Raw genomic sequence first — 17652 nt, 5'->3', positions numbered from 1 at the left:
AAGTTTGGGCAGCACAAAGTGCTGCCTAGAGAGACTGGTAGTTAGAGCAGTCTGCAGAGATCAAGATGGCCACGAGCCAACAGAACCAGCAACCTGGGTCAGCCATATTCATGAGCACCATGGACAGCAAAGCTATTTTTCCCAATCATTCCTCCTTTTCAGGAAGGAAGAAGCAGGAGCTCACCCTTTAGACATGTTCTTGATGGTCTTATGTTCTATTATGGCTTTCTCCCAATAGATGTCATTGGATTTCTCAACGACCACATCCCTGGCAGTGCCCTCAATCCAGGCAGTGTGGGGGCAATTCTGGAGCCTCCGGGATTTGAACAGGGAGTGTAAAAGATCTGAATACCACTTCTCTTACAGAAGGTGTGTTGTGCTTTGTTCCTGTTGAATGTGCATTTGGTTAGGGCCCTTCTTGAGCCTGAAGCAAGAAGCCAGAACAAAGAAGTGTTTATTCTTCTTCTTGCAAATGCTGCCATTGCAGTCAAAGATGTGCAAGTTGCTGAGGCCCAAACTTCAAAGCTCCACAGTAGCAGTCCCCTGTGTGCTTCACCAGGCTCTGGTATTGGAAGGTATCCAGCAGCAGCTTGGTTGTGCTCTGGAAGATGAGCCACTTCTGGGACATCTCCCAGTGCTCCTGCTGGCTGCCCAGGTCCAGCATGGCCACTGAGGCCATTGGGGTTGCTGGGGCTGGCTATGGCTGTGACAATGGAGGGGACAGCATCATGACCAGTGCCAGCTCTGGCTACATCTGCCCAGGGCCTGGCCACCTCCTGGGCTTATAGCATCAACTACCGCTGGGCTCCTCTCCCCTTGCCTGGCATGTGAGGTGCCTTGGGGTGAACTGTGGGGCCTCTGGAAGACCCAGGCTGCTTCTCTTACCCTTTTCTTTTCTTTTGACTCTTATCCTTTTCTTTTCAATCTACATCTATATTTAAAATGGATCTCTTTACAGAGCACATACTCAGATTTGGTTTTTAATCCATTTGCTTTCTAGCGCCTAATCCATTTATATGTAATAACTTATGTAGTTGCATTTAACAACATCTCAACAGTCATTTCTCTTTGCTCCATATGGTCTTTCTTCCTTTTTTCATTTTTTCCTGCCTCCTTTAGAATTAATCAATTTTTTAAATTTCCTTTTATTTCTTCTTTTAGCTAGTTTGTTTACATTTTTATTACTTTTCAGAAGTTTCCCTAGAAATTACAATATTCATCTTTGCCTCCACACAATCATCCTAACATTAGTACTTTCATCACTTTCAAATAATAAAATCACCTGGCAACAACTTAACTCCATTTACATGCATCTTGACATTTATGCCTTTATAGGCATGTACTTTATATTTCCATTTTAAACCACAAAGATATTATTTCTCCTGTTTTAAACACCAGTATCTTTTCATATTTACCCCTACATTTACACTTTCCATTGCCCTTTATTTCTTCCTGACATTTTATGTATCCATCTGGAATCACTAACTTTTACTGTGAAGAATTTCCTTTAGCATATCATAGAGTCTGCTTCACCTCGTGACAAATATTCTCAGATTTTATCTGAGAACTTCTTTATTTTATCTTTTTTTTACAATTTATTTTGAATGATTTTATATTTACATAAAAATTGCAGAGGTAGTACTGTTTATAGCCTTCACCCAGATCCCCCTTAATGTTACCATGTGACATAACCATGGCACACTTCAAAAGAAAAATACTAACACTACTATTAATTAAACTACATACTTTATTCATATTTCACCATATTCTCCACTAATGTTCTTCTGTCCTAGAATACAATCTGAGATAGCGTATAACATCTAGCATCTTTTTTTCAAGAATATTTTTACTGTGTATGAAATTCTGTATTGGTCATTATTTTCCTTTTGGCTCTTTAAAGATGTCATTCGACTATTTTATTACACAGTTTCTACAAAAAAAGTTAGCCATTACCCTTATTGCTGTTACTTTAAAGATGAGGTGTGTTTATTTTGCCTCTGGCTGATTTAAAGCTTTTTATTATATATTGGCTTTCACCTATTTAATATCATGTGCCTAGATATAGACTTCTTTGTACATGATTAGAGTCGACTGAAGTCTCTTGTACCTTTGTGTTGATATTTTCTTTTAATTTTGGAAAATTCCCAGATGTTATCTCTACAATTATTGCTTATTCTCAATTTTCCGATTCTCTCTCAATTTTCCTTCTGAAATTCCAACATATGTATGCTAGAATTTCTCTGTGGCTTGTGTCCCCTGCACTTTGATTTAGTATCATTATTTTTGCTCTCTTTGGTTTAAATAGTTTCTATTAATGTGTCTTCAAGTTCCTAGCACTATCTTCCACTATATTCAGTTTGGTGTTCAGCCACCAAACTATTCTGATTTTCAGATATTATATTTTTGCTCCTAAATGTCAATTTTATTATTTTTATAATTTATAATCTTATATTAAAATCCTCAGTCTTGAGGAAAGCAGAGTGGGGCAGGAGGTGGACTATAAGGAGTTGAGGGAATGTGGAGGGGTAATGAAAATGTTTTAAAACTTGACTGTAGTCATAGTTGTATAATGCTATAAAATTACTAAAAACTAATTTAATTGTACACTCACAATTATACCTCAATAAAGACATCAAAAATGAAAAATATTTCATTTTTCATTCATTTTTGTCCATCTTTTCCTCTATTTCTTAATGTATTTAAAAAATTATTTTAAAGGGGCGCCTGGGTGGCTCAGTCGGTTAGGCGGCCGACTTCGGCTCAGGTCATGATCTCATGGTCTGTGAGTTCGAGCCCCACGTTGGGCTCTGTGCTGACAGCTGAGAGCCTGGAGCCTGTTTCAGATTCTATGTCTCCCTCTCTCTGACCCTCCCCTGTTCATGCTCTGTCTCTCCCTGTCTCAAAAATAAATAAAAACATTAAAAAAAAATTAAAAAAAAAAATTATTTTAAAGTCTTTGTTAGCAATATTTGATATGTTAATAGCTGGGAGAATCTGCTTTTATTGTCTATTTTTGCTCTTGCTTATTGGTCATACTATCCTACTTTGTTATAGTCTCGTAATTTTTATTGTATGCTTGACATTGTGTGTGTGTGTGTGTGTGTGTGTGTGTGTGTCGGGGTGGGGGTAGGGGTGGGTAACTTGCAGCACTTGCTGATGATATTACTTCCCCCAAAGGATAGTTATTCTTTTCCCCTCTTTGGCAGATAAGTTGAAAATTTGGCTACCTAAATCCAAAAAGGGATTTAACTTAGTCAGGCTTAGGTTTCAGTGTTAGTAAAATGCAGTATATACCATTACTTCAAAAGTGTTTTTTGGGCCTGGATGTTCTGTACTATTTCTGTAGACTCTGGCAGGTCTTTGTTTAGCCCTGAAAAACTATAGGAGATTCTATTCTATCCTTTCCAGATTTTGAGCTTAACTCTATAGTTTCCTGTTTAACACTATTTCAAATACATATCAAATATAGTGATGTGTTAAATATTTTGATGTGGAGACTGGCCATGCCAAGCCCCCTTGTTCCAGCTGGGCTGTGTCTGTACACATGAGGAAACTGAAAGAAATTTTACCTGTGTTTTAGAAGTCTTGACCTTGTCCTTAATCTATGTTTCATGGGAAAAAGGAAGTATACTTTTGAGTCCAATCTGAATTCAATCAATCATACTATCTTATACAATTGCCAAAAGAATCAAACTTGAAAAAAATAAAAAGAAGAACCAAAATCAAAAAGCAGTGGAATGGTAGTTACCAGGGGCTAGAAATGGGAAAATAGGAGTGATGTTGTTTAAGAGTATATACTAGTATCCAATACACATTAAAGTGATTATAGGTAAGAAAACTGTAGTATAAACATTAATCTTGCTAAAAGACTAAATCTTAATTGTTCCTACCACTAGAAGAAATGATAATTATATGGCACAACAGAGATGTTTAATACTACAATGGCAATCTTACTGCAATATAAATGTATCAAATCAATACATCATACACCTTAAACTTAGCATAATGTTATATGTCAATTATATCTCAATTTTTAAAAAATCCTCAGTTTTCCCATCGCCATGATTACCCTCTGTTTAGACTAAGGCCCATATACCTGTACCAAGTAAGCAAATGCCCCCAAAGAAGAAAATGACTGGCAATTGTGAACTCATCTAGGAAAAGTCTCTTCCCTCTCTGGAATTTCAGTTCATCTATTCTCCTTACTGATATACAGTCTAATATTTTGTAAACATAATTTTGCAATTTATCTTCTTTTTAAAATTTGTTATAGTGGAATTGTTGTCTTCCCATACTCCATTATTTCATACGTGTAATCATAATCTCAATCTTATTACACTTAAACGAACAAACATGTTTAATTATTTGAGATCCACGTTAAGAAACAGAATTGCATATGGTCTCAAAAACAAGTCTTTTGCCTATAATGTTGAACAGTATCTGGAAATAGTAATGATACTCTAGATAATATAAAATAATTGTGTTTGCCCCACCTAACCAGGTCTAAAGTGGCAAAGATGTGACCACTTTCCAAAACATGCCAATTAGAAAGCAGTAGATTCTTTTATCATGGCACTAATTATGTATACCTGGGAGAGATAGATAGATAGATAGATAGATAGATAGATATAGATAGACAGACCAATTTTCCCTGGACAGTCCCAGTTAATGTTTACAATGATTAAGTAACTACAAGCAGTTTCCCTTTTACTCAAAAACATATCACAGGTTAATGATAAATTATGTGGTCCCACTTTAGTACATATATAGATATCAGGCATGAAAAAAGACAATATTCCAATTTTCACTGTACCTCCTACCTCCCATGTTTATATATGTCATTAGATCTTACTATCAACATACCACTATGTTGGGTTTTTGAACCATGGTCCTGTTACAGTACCATGTGCCAAAACCAGTGCAAAATAAATGACTTACATTATTATACTTATATTCTAAGTATTCCTTAATAATTTATATCTATAGCTTCAGAACTTTTTTCTGTTATGTTCATATATCTACAGCTTTAAGAAAACCACTAACGAAAGGTTCACTAGTAACATAACCTTACACCCCCATAGGTAAAATGTAGTTCAGATCTATTAAAATATTTTTTATATTTGAGTATAAATTGTTTATAGTTTTAAGACACTTAGATATGTACTTTTTTCTTTTAGCATAATATAATGGATACTTCAAAAACACAGCCAGAAAACAACTTTAGAATTTTCATCATTTTTATAGTTAGCATATAAAACAGGTTGCATTCAATTCTCCATGGAGTGAAGTTTGGAAATGAGGCTGAATTATTTGCAGATGACAAATTTTAGACCCTAAAACATGCTTGGTACATTGAAGAAAATCCTGTTGGTTAAATCACTTGAGCCATCAAGTTTTTCTTAAAGTGTCTCGATATGCTTTTGACTGATACCATCTGTTATCTACTGAAAAAATTATTTTCCTTTGGAAGATATTCATCAAATTATAGGTGACATATTTGTTTGAGAATATACTAGACCATCTGGTTCTATAAAAACGTGTTTCTAAAAAATACTGCCATCCTATCCCAGCTACACCATCCGTATTTTTCAGAAGCTCTTTTTGTTACACTCCCAAAACAGAAACACATGATATTTTTGGCTCCTGGCTAAAGAAAGCAAGAAAAACATTTACAAAGAGATTTTTCTAAGCACCATGATATTTTACAGCTATTCACTAAAAGAATAAGTAGGTGACCAGCAGAATGGAGTGTGGAGAAGAATGGGAGAAGGCATGGTGGGCTCAATATTTCATATCCTGAATAGAAAGCCACTAAAACAAAGACTTGACAAAACCCTCCCTGCATATATATATGAGCTTTGTAGAACACCCAGTATATTATCCTATTTATAATCAAGAAAACTAAATTTTCTGTTTATAGATATACTCCCATTCCTATTAGCATTTTGCAGTCGCTACTTGGCAATGTAAAAAGTTATTTTCTTTTCCTAAGGGTGCTTTTTTTGTTTATTAAAGTAATAGATGAAAAACCTAAGAATATAATCTCACTTCTGATTTTCTATTTGATTTCAGTAAACTTGTTAAAGGCCAAATTTTCTCTAACTACAAAATGGTCCAATTTCTCATCAGAGTTTATCTAAATCCAACCAAAATTTCTTTTTTAACACAGTGAACTAAAGCAATTGCTCTCATACATTCATACTGTACCTCTTACTGGTCTTCACAAGTGACGGTGAACCACTGTGAAAGATAAAAGTTCAATATTCCTATTAAGGATATTCATATATATGACCTCATTTAAATGGCATAGTATTCATTTATTCATTTAAATCTATGTACTAAGCCTTTCCTATGTGGACAGCACTACTGAGCACCGAAGATCTAATAATAAACAAGAATAGTCATAGCTCCTGCCCATTGGGAGTTTAAAGTCCAGTAAGTGAAAGAGGCATTGTTTGCATAATGGATGGCACAAATGTAAAATTGTCCGTGTAAGGAGAGTTTTGGAGGCATGAAGTACATTATGGGTGCAAAGAGGGATCTAGGAATTAGAAAGGTCATGACAGGTGTCTGTGAGGAAGTAATACATGATATGACCTAAGAAATGTGAATAGAAGTTAATTCAGTCAAGAGGGAAGTAAAGAGCATTGCAGAAGAAAAAACAGTCCCACATTTGACTTGGACAGCACCTTCAGTGCAATATAATCCAGTTTATATCTGGAATATGTATATTCCCGTTGACTGTCATTTGACCTTTAACCAGATACTTGCTTCCCTTTCTGTCTGTTACATCCATGATTATTGAACCATCCTTTGTTTTTGTTTTTTTCTATAAATATCACTACTGAAGTAAATCTCTGAGCTGCTTGCTAGAGATCTTTTCAGTTGTTGCAAAATTATAATAAAATGTTGACAGGAGCTCGTAACTATCATCAAAAGTATTTATAACAGTCTTGGAGAACCCATTAAGATCAGCTTTTCTCAAAAGGACCCACCAGAGTTAAAGGGATTAAGGAACAGTACAAGCATGCTGGTGAGATCCTTTCTATTGTCCCAAACTTCTAGATTCTGAACTTCAACTGGAAGGTGCTGCTGAGCTGTGAAAAACTGGGCTCATTTTCAGACTGCTCATAGGTCAAAGTCCAATGGGTACTATATCCATTTCCTATTGCCACAATAACAAATTACTACAAATTAGCATCTTAAAACAACACCAATCTATTATCTTATGATTCTTTAGGTCAGAAGTCCAGGTACTCGGTGGCTTGGTTCCTCTGTTTAAGAGTCTCATAGGCTGAAATCAAGGTGTCAGCTAGCTGTGTTCCATTCTAGAGGCTCTGAGGCTGAATCTTATGAATTCGTTCAGGTTGCTAAACAAAGTCAGTTTGTGTGGTTATAGGACTGAAATAACCTTTTTCAGGTTATTAGTTAACCCCAATTAATTAAAAAAAAATTCTGCCTCCTTCCCTTGTCATGTGTGCCCCCTCCATCTTCAGACTAGCAACAATGCATCAGGTCCTTCTCATACTTCAAATTGTTCTGACTTTTCTTTCAGCCCCATCTCTTCCATCTGCAGCCAGAGCAAGTCTCTACTTTTACAAACTCATAGATTCTATCACCCAGATAATCCAGGATAATGTCTCTCTTAATGTCTTAATTATATCTGCAAAGTCTCTTTTGCCATAACATATTCATAGATTTCAGGGATTAGAGCACTGGCATATTTGGAGGCCTATTACTCAGCCATTTTAAAAGATGATTACTTTTGAGACATCTTGCCATCTGAGGTAAGAGCTTAGAAAGGTAATTTGGGACTGTAGTGTGGGTCCTATCAGTGACTTCCTCCAGAGCAAGAGCACATGATTTGGCATATAGGGAATATCAGGTTCCCTCAGACAGGGGAACTAGATAGATGTTTACCAAAATCTTAAGGTTTTGGTTCAGGAATTCTAGAGATATGTGAGGAATTCATGATCATATATTGTCTTTTTCCTGCCAAGATTGAGATTGTTCTTGGACACATTTGTGTCTGTCTTTTGGCTAGAATATTATATTTCACTCAGGAGTCTCTATATGTTTGCCTACATATCTAGTAAGTTACTTGTAAGCCCTTGTGTTTATGGTCAGCGAAATTCTCTGAAAACCTTTTAGATATATAACTCCCCATTTGCTGAGAGCAGCTATTCTCAAACTTTTGGTCTTAGGATTCCTTTATACTTTTAAAAAGAATTGAGGATTCCAAACATCTTTTTTTTTATAGGAGTTTCATCCACTGATTTTTTAGTATATTGTAAATAAAAACTAAGAAAAATTGTAAATATTTATTATTTTACAAACTAATAAAACAATTTCATATTAGCCTAAATAGCATATTTTATGAAAAAGAACTAACATTTTCCAGAATGTATATACATATACAAATATATATGCATTTCTTTTTGAGAGAGAGAGAGAGACCATGAATCAGGGAGGGCCAGAGAGAAAGGGAGAGAATCCCAAGCTGGCTCTGGTCTGTCAGTGCAGAGCTGGCTGTGGGGCTTGAACTCATGAACTATGAGATCATGACCTGAGCCAAAATCAAGAGGTGGTTGGTTCCTCAACCAACTGAGCCACGGGGCACCCTAGAACAAAAATATACTGAAGGAGAAGACTAGCATTGTTTTATTTTCTTGGAAAACTCTTTATTGTTGGATTTAATAGAAGATAAGCCATATTCTCATACCTGCTTCTATGTTCAGCCTATTGTAATATGTTATTTTGGTTTAAGTAATGAAGAAAATCCAGACTTATATGGAAAATAGTTGGAAAGGAGAGAATTCTTTTTTATTTTTAAAAATTTTTTTTTCAACGTTTATTTATTTTTGGGACAGAGAGAGACAGAGCATGAACGGGGGAGGGGCAGAGAGAGAGGGAGACACAGAATCAGAAACAGGCTCCAGGCTCTGAGCCATCAGCCCAGAGCCTGACACGGGGCTCAAACTCACGGACCGCGAGATCGTGACCTGGCTGAAGTCGGAGGCTTAACCGACTGCGCCACCCAGGCGCCCCAAGAGAGAATTCTTTAATAACTTTTCAGACAATTGTGAATATTCTTTGACACTAAAACTCTGTAACTGGCAGTTTTTAAAATGTTAGTTGGTATGTGGAACCTGATACCGTATGAATTAACTTCTTATATGTCATTACATTAAAATCTATTGTTCTACTTTGCTTAAGTGGATCTTTTTGACACATAATGATTTTATAATATCACGCATTTGTCATTTGGACAATGTGTATTCACTGAATTATGCAGACCTTCCAAATGCTGACAAATTTTATTATAAAACAAAAGAATCATTTCAATTGATATCATCACCAAACTTAAAAAAGATTGTTAAGTTATGAAGCTCTTAATAACAGATACAAGTTTTTTTTGTTTTTTTTTAAATTTTTTTTCAACGTTTTTATTTATTTTTGGGACAGAGAGAGACAGAGCATGAACGGGGGAGGGGCAGAGAGAGAGGGAGACACAGAATCAGAAACAGGCTCCAGGCTCTGAGCCATCAGCCCAGAGCCTGACGCGGGGCTCAAACTCATGGACCGCGAAATCGTGACCTGGCTGAAGTCGGACGCTTAACCGACTGCACCACCCAGGCGCCCCTGGATACAAGTTTTCTAAAATTCAAAAATTTTACTTGAAATTTCATCAGTGGAAACAAATACTATCAGATATTTTTTTCTGTTTTCTTTTTTTTTTTTAAGATTTTATTTTTAAGTAATCCCTACACCCAACATGGGGCTCAAACTCACAATCCCAAGATTAAGAGTCGCTCTACTGAATGATCCAGCCAGGCACTCCTCAGATTTTTTTTCTTGAAGTGATACTTAATTCATTTTCAGAGAAATGTCTGCCAATTGCCCAAGTCTGAATAACCTGAGTTTTTCTTTTAAGTAAAAATAATACTCCATGAAAAATGTCATTAGTTGCAGGGTTCATCATTTGTGTAACCATGGGGTTATCTAACTCAAAACAAATAGATCTCCAGTCAAGTCCCCCCCCAAGGGGACTCAAGAGGACTTTTTATCTATGTATGCATATAGAGAAAAGGTCTAAGATAATTAAGAACATGTAATTATTAGAGATCATTTGAATTTACAATGGTATATTAACTATTGCTATGTAACAAACAATCCCAATATTTGAAAGATTTTTTTAAAGTTTATTATTCTTTACAATACTGTGGTTTGGCCAAATGTTTCTGCTGGTTTTGCCTGAGTTCACTCATGCAGCCAATATAGTTGGAGGGTCATGTGTGCTAGAACATACATGATGGCCTCACTTGCATGTCAGATGTTGGTCCTTGTTCTCACTGGGAGCTTTTGTTTTCCTTTGGGTAGCCTTTCATCCTCCAATAGGCTAGACTAACTTTATTGCATGGTGATCTCAGAGCAAAATTTCAAGAAGGTGAAAGTAGAAATTGCCACATATTATTAGTCAAAGCAAGTCACAAAGCTTGATGGAAGGGCCTGCAAGACTCTATGGCCATTTTTAATCTATCAATATGGCCACTGAAGGTGGTCTTTTAATATGACTATAACAAAGCTGAGAAGCTTCAAATAAAATAGTGACAAAATTTCTTGAAGTCAGGGTCTGCCCTAGAACATGGAGGCAATGTATTCTCAAAAAGACAACACAAGTCTCAAGTGTGAAGTCCTCTTAAATACTGTTTGATTGCTTTGTAGAGCAGTGCTCAGAGAATGATGGGGACATGGCAAAAGGGCACAAAGGTTCACACTGGCAAGAGGAAGAATAATTTCAGTATAAAAATAAATAATAACAATAATAATAATGGATTATATCCCATTAAATGAGTCCATGAGTCCATTAATTTATACTAAGAAATAGAGGGAAAGAAGACTGTTCTTCCTTACAGTAGTTGTCCAAGTAATAAATAAAGAAGGAATACTGGAATTGGACAAATCACCATCTAACAACCACTTAATAATTTCTCTAGGCAAATATCATCAATAGATACTAAAACTAGTGGATGTAAGTTTGATGAGAAAAGGGGTATTGACTGGGGCGCCTGGGTGGCGCAGTCGGTTAAGCGTCCGACTTCAGCCAGGTCACGATCTCTCGGTCCGTGAGTTCGAGCCCCGCGTCGGGCTCTGGGCTGATGGCTCGGAGCCTGGAGCCTGTTTCCGATTCTGTGTCTCCCTCTCTCTCTGCCCCTCCCCCGTTCATGCTCTGTCTCTCTCTGTCCCAAAAATAAATAAACGTTGAAAAAAAAAATTAAAAAAAAAAAAAGGGGGCGCCTGGGTGGCGCAGTCGGTTAGGCCTCCGACTTCAGCCAGGTCACGATCTCGCGGTCCGTGAGTTCGAGCCCCGCGTCGGGCTCTGGGCTGATGGCTCAGAGCCTGGAGCCTGTTTCCGATTCTGTGTCTCCCTCTCTCTCTGCCCCTCCCCCGTTCATGCTCTGTCTCTCTCTGTCCCAAAAATAAATAAAAATGTTGAAAAAAAAATTAAAAAAAAAAAAAAAAGAAAAGGGGTATTGACAAGGTCTTAAAGTAAATCCCCATGAAGGCATTTTAGCTACAGCAAAGAGAAACCTGGCAAACATGACCTTAACCAAGTGATCCAAGTTAAGTTCACCAGTAATAGGAAAAACAAATGTCATGTGCCTCATGATAGTATGTACTGAGAAGAACAAAACATCACTTCTGTGATATTCTTGTCAAAACTATAGAGTTTGAATTTAATCAAGATGAAAAACCTCAGATAATACTAAGGTGAAGAAGATTTTACCAAAATAAATGAACTTCACTACTCAAAAATATCAAGGGAGTAAAAGAAAAAGAATGATTTAGAAACTGTTGCAGACTCAAGGAAACTAAAAAGACATGAAAGTTAAATGCAACATATGTTCCTTGATTGGATCCAGTAATCTCATGTGTGCCCTAAAGGATATTAGTGAGACAATGAAATCTGAATGAGATTTTTTGGATTAGACAATAGTATTGTATTGGTGTTAACTTCCTAATTTTGATAATTGTGCAATGGTGATATAAGAAAATGTATCCCTTTATAAGGAATATACACTGAAGTGTTGATGGTGCTTTAAAGTATTATAGATCTGCAACTTATTCTTAAATGTTTCAAAAATTTTAATACTTATATGCATATTTACATAGAAAATAACAAAGCAAGTGTGATTAAAATGTTAACATTTGCAGCATCTAGAGGAAGGGTAATTCATATGGAAGTTTTTGTAGAATCTTTATAACTTTTCCTGAAATAATTAAAAGATTAAATAAATAAACAAAATCAATTTTAAAACTACTCTTCCAAATAAGGAACCTAAATTATCTCTGTATGAACCAAAATATAAAAATGTATACAAAACTCTGGAAAGCCAGTATCAAATTACTAAGTCTGCTACTATTAGTTATTTTTAGAACATTCTGATATCTCATATCCTAAAATAAGATAGGAACATTTTGACTGACACTTTTTAAGGCTAAGTTCTAAAATTCAAAGCCTAGTGAAGAGCAAAAGTTCAATTACTAAAAAGCCACTGTGGATGAGATTGAAAGTGCATCAGAACATTGCCAACAACAAAAACAAAAAGAACACTGCCAATATAACATCTTAGAAGGCAATAAGAAATCTACAAAAAATAAGTGTTAGAGAAATGTAACAATTAAGAAAATCCATGCAAGTACAGAGATCTCAGAGATGCCTGAATTAGTCCAAATCCATTTCAAAATCCCCAGTAAATGTCAAGCCCTTTTGATTCACCTCTATATTTGCAAAGAAATAGATGATTGAAAAAATGAAACCTAAGTAGAAACAATAACCTACACATTAATTGGGTTGCAATAAAGTTTTCCATGGTTGGTTCTAAAAATAATTATGTTCCAGCGCCTGGATGGCTCAGTCGGTTAAGGGTCAAACACTTAATTTAGGCTCAGGTCATGATTGATTTTGGCTCAGGTCACGATTTCACGGTCCATTTGTGAGTTCAAGCCTCGCCTTGGACTCCATGCTGACTGTGCAGAGCCTGCTTGTGGTTCTCTTTTTCTCCCTCTTTCTCTGCCCCTTCCCCCTAGAAATAAATAAATAACATTTTTTAAAAGCATAAAAATAATTATGTTCCCCTTACCAGAAAGGGACAAAAATCTCTGAAAAGGAAACCCCTGAATTATATTTAATGGTAAGGATCCTGGTAGGGCACCTTTTGGACTTGGGCTGGGGTTATGATCTCCCAGTTTGTGAGTTCAAGCCCTGCTTTAGGCTCTGTGCTGACAGCTCAGAGCCTGGAGCCTGCTTCAGATTCTCTGCCTCCCTCTCTCTTTACCCCTCCCCTGAATATGCTCTCTTTCTCTCTCTCTCAAAAATAAATAAACATTAAAGAAAATAAATTTTAATTAAAAAAAGGATCCTGGTGACTAAGACCAAAAAAATGAAAGATAAACAGTCATCAGGTCATCCTTAATAAACATTTTTTTAAGTTTACTTATTTACTTTGAGAGAGAGAGAGAGCACATGTGTGTTCAAGCAAAGACAGAACAGAGAGAAAGGGAGAGAGAATCCCAAGCAGGCTCTGCACTATCAGCCCAGAGCCCAATGCAGGGCTGGTGCTCAGTCTCACCAACCATCATGACTTGAGATGAAATCAAGAGTCATAGGCTTAACTGACTAAGCCATCCAAGCGCCTGACGAAACATTTCTGTATTGAGTTTTTATCATTACTCAAAGAAAATTTTTAAAAATATTAGTACAGAAATGTTTTAATTATTGATAAATGTTTTATAAATACTTTACATAAAATTACATTATTTAATACTCCTAATTATGGTAATACATGTACAAATGAAATATTATTACAGTGCAGGATAAAATGCAAACAACATTTTAGTTCATCTATGATTCTAATTTATTTTCTGACAGGAGCCTAATTTATTGGCAACAACTTGCATTTGTTATATAGATCAGATAAGTAATCACTAATTACAGTGAGATTTTAAGATTGCAAAGATGTATAAATATGTATATAAAACCATGTTGAGTTAAAATAATGAACATCTTAAACATTGTTTTTATAGAGTTCAAGCAATGCTAAAAATTACCTGACTCCACAATTACCTTATTTGTATTATCTGAGTAAAATTTTAGGGATAAGCATTTAAGAGCAAGTAGACTTACTGTTCTTTAATGTCAGCTTAAATTGTAATTCTAAAACCCTTAATTAACTCTAAGACTTCAGACTTAATTAACTTTAAGACCTAAGGCTTAGAAATGTTTAAGTAATTAAAATAAATAGAAACTTCTTACAACTGAGGATGTGATACTTGGGAAGTAGGGACACTAGCAACAGTAAAGTCACCACACAATAATTTTTACCTATATACTCTTATTTGTTATTAATATTTTTAAGAAGATAAAACTAGTGGAGTGAAAATACTATCTTAAATTATGCTTATAGGAATAATTATATTTTAAAACTAATGATTTAAACTTAAGTAGTATCATTTATTATTGTATCATATATGTATATATATTTAAAATAAAAGCATTTGGAGGGAGTAAGATTAAATTTTAAAAGAAGCTATGTATAACAGAGCAGCTGAGCACTGGTGGCTCACAAAGAAAATTGGTCTTTCAGTGTACAACCTGTTTGAAATATAAGGCTGCAAAAATATTTTTGTTTTCTTCATATTCTACCCAGATGTCAGGATTTTTGCTTAAACAGTGCATATGTGTACTATTAAAAAGGTTTATTGAATTTGACCTGCTTTCCCATATTTCATAACTATAAACAATTATAAGCAAACAAATAGGAAAATAAGGGATTTCTTGCTTCTATAAAGCAAACATTCCTTTGGTAGTTATAATGTATTGCTATTCTGGTTAGTAACACAGCCAACATTGTGGCTATTTCTTGTTCTTTGGAACTGTGATTTTATCCAACAACAATTTCATTGTTGATCCAGGATAAGGCCCTAAATTACAAATAATAAAACTGACTAGGAGTTTCTTATGTCGAAATCATCTCTGATACTCTCTTGAAGAAAAGACTCCCTCTCCTTTTAAGAAAGGATTGGTCTTGGAAAGGAGGGATACTACCAATAGTGAGTTAATATAGACTTCTCCATATTTTCTTAGTTAAATGAGGACAAGAGGCCCAATCCAATTAATCTCATTTAGGGAAAGTGTTATTAATATGAATATAATTTAGCAAGTACATAACTCCTCAGAATAGATGGAAGTGGACTCAAGTTCATGAATGTGGGCTGGTACAGTGACTCCCAACAAACTGACTTCTAAGAAACTTTTTATTCTATTTAAAATTTTAATTTTAAAATAGTTGGGCCCCTTCCTCTGTCTCTGATCAAAATGGAGAAACAAGAACTGAATTTTCTCTCCTGCCTGAAAAAACAAAAGACATACAAAATACATGAAGTTTTTAAGACATTGGATATTAGGCAATAAAAGAAAATGATCCTTGAGAGATGGGAAATAAATGAGATAAATCCCTTGATTGCTCCAACCAACTACTTTGATAGAGTTTCCACAGAATTGAGAACCAATAAATTGAATATAATTTAACAACTCAGAATTTCTTGAAAGCCACAAACTACCAAAGCTCACTCAAAAAGAAATAGATAACTTGGATATTCCCCTACATATTAAAGAAACTAAATTTTTAGTTAAAAAATGTTCTGATAAAGAACACTCCAGGCCCAGGTGGCTTCACTGGTGCATTCTTCCAAATATCTAGAAGGAAACATCAATTACTCAGAAACTCTTCTAGAAAACAGAAAAAGAGAGAACAGTTTGTAATTTATTCTAAAAGAAAGAACATTACTGTGATACTAAAACTAGACAAAGATATTACAAATAAAGACTACAAATCACTATTTCTCAGGAACATAGATGCAAATATTAAAATTTTTAAAAATGTTTTATTTTTGAGAGAGCAGGGGAGGGACAGAGAGAGAGGCGAACAGAAGATCAGAAGTGGGCTCCATGCTGACAGCAGCAAGCCCTATGCGGAGCTCTATCTCAGAAACCGCGAGATCATGACCTAAGCTGAAGTTGGACGCTCCACCAACTAAGCCACCCAGGCGCCCCTTAAAACAAAATTTTAGCAAACCAAATCCAGGGATATATAAAATTAATAATAGATCATGGATAAGTAATGTTTATTCTAGGAATGTGAGATTGGTTTATCATTTGAAAGTCAATCAATGTAAGTTACCATGTGGTAAGTTTCTCTCCCTAAGGAGAAAAAAGCAAAACAAAACCTCAAGGCAACCTGGCTGTACACAGAGTGATGACCTTATAACATGAGACCACTTAATCAGACTGCATGTTTGTGTGTTACCGTATATTGGAGACAAAAAAATAGAGAATGTATAAAAAAAACTATGCCACATGGCGTTTGGGCCTCAGTTCTTCAGGTACAAACCCAACTGAGCAGCACAAATAAATTTGCTTCCTGGAAAGTAAGCCTCAGTGTCACAGAGAATCCTGCTACGTTATTTGGGAACTTGCCATGGTGTGTTTCCACCTCCTTTGCCCCCAGGGTATGACCTCTGAGCGCTAGGAGAAGCAACCTCGCCTGGTGCCAGTGGACCATTTGTTGCTTAAGAGATTAGCCTATACCAGGGCACAGGGGCAAAGGCCCTGTGTGTGCACAAAGGAACCCATGAGGCCCAGGAACCAGCTTACGGAATGCTGCCCATCAGACTGGTAAGAACCCAGGTTGGTTTTGGCAGACCTGCCGCTAAGAGGCAGAAGGGGAGCCTGATCATCCCCCCAGGTTGCCCTAGTAGTTCCACAAGGGAAGAGGAACAAAGCCACAACTGTAAGGCGCTGAATGTAGGGCAATGGGTTGGAGTCCTTCTGTGAATGTGTTTGAATGAGACCGACAACAGAAAGGTTCCCACCTGACCAAAGGCTGAAACGAGAGTGGAGTCCTGACAAGTCCTGATCCGAGGTTCCGTGGCAACCTCATATAGCTTAAGGCAGCGTCAGACTTCCCTAAGAGTCTGATCCAGGTCACAGGTTGAAACTGAACCCACCAATGCTAAGAGGTGCCTGAAATATCTCTGACACGAGAGTGGCCAGAAACAGACAAAGCAACTGTGTGTCCTCTCCAAAATAGTACCCCCTCCTTCCTCTTTTTTTCCCCTCATGTGTATCAAAGTTGTCTGTTAGGGGAAGGAAATGGGTGAAAAACAGAGTAAACTGACTCCCCTAGAGTGTACGATGAGGAATTTCAAAAAGGGACATTCAGGAAATTATGGTGTGAAATTAACTCCCAGAAAGCCCAGGACATTCTGTGAAATTGATTGGCCGTCATTTGGGGTGGTCTGGCCCTCTGAGGGCTCACTTGATAAGGAACTAGTTGGCCCAGTGATCAGGGTCATTGCAGGGGACCCAGGCCACTCTGACCAGTTTCCTTACATTGAATGTTGGCAAGACCTGGTCCTATCCCGGCCACCTTGGCTAAAAGTCTCTATTGAAGAAAGCTGTAAAGTTATGATGTCTCACATCACGGCTTCTTCCAAATACTGGCCAGAAATTAAAAAGCCCATACTTTCAGGAGAACCTAAAGAAATCCCACCACCATATGCCGCACTGTACCCCTCACTGCCACCTGT

General features: G+C 36.4%; 1 pseudogene; it reads right to left on the bottom strand.

Moving 5' to 3' along the window:
• LOC125153690 (centromere protein V-like) overlaps window positions 1-17003 on the bottom strand; it is a 49076-nt pseudogene extending 32073 nt beyond the window's left edge.
• Between the last annotated feature and the right edge of the window lie 649 nt (window positions 17004-17652).

This window comes from Prionailurus viverrinus, chromosome A2 (genome assembly GCF_022837055.1).
Source record: "Prionailurus viverrinus isolate Anna chromosome A2, UM_Priviv_1.0, whole genome shotgun sequence".
In the NCBI taxonomy this organism is placed as follows: domain Eukaryota; kingdom Metazoa; phylum Chordata; class Mammalia; order Carnivora; family Felidae; genus Prionailurus; species Prionailurus viverrinus.
This window is presented reverse-complemented; position numbering and strand designations above follow the sequence as displayed.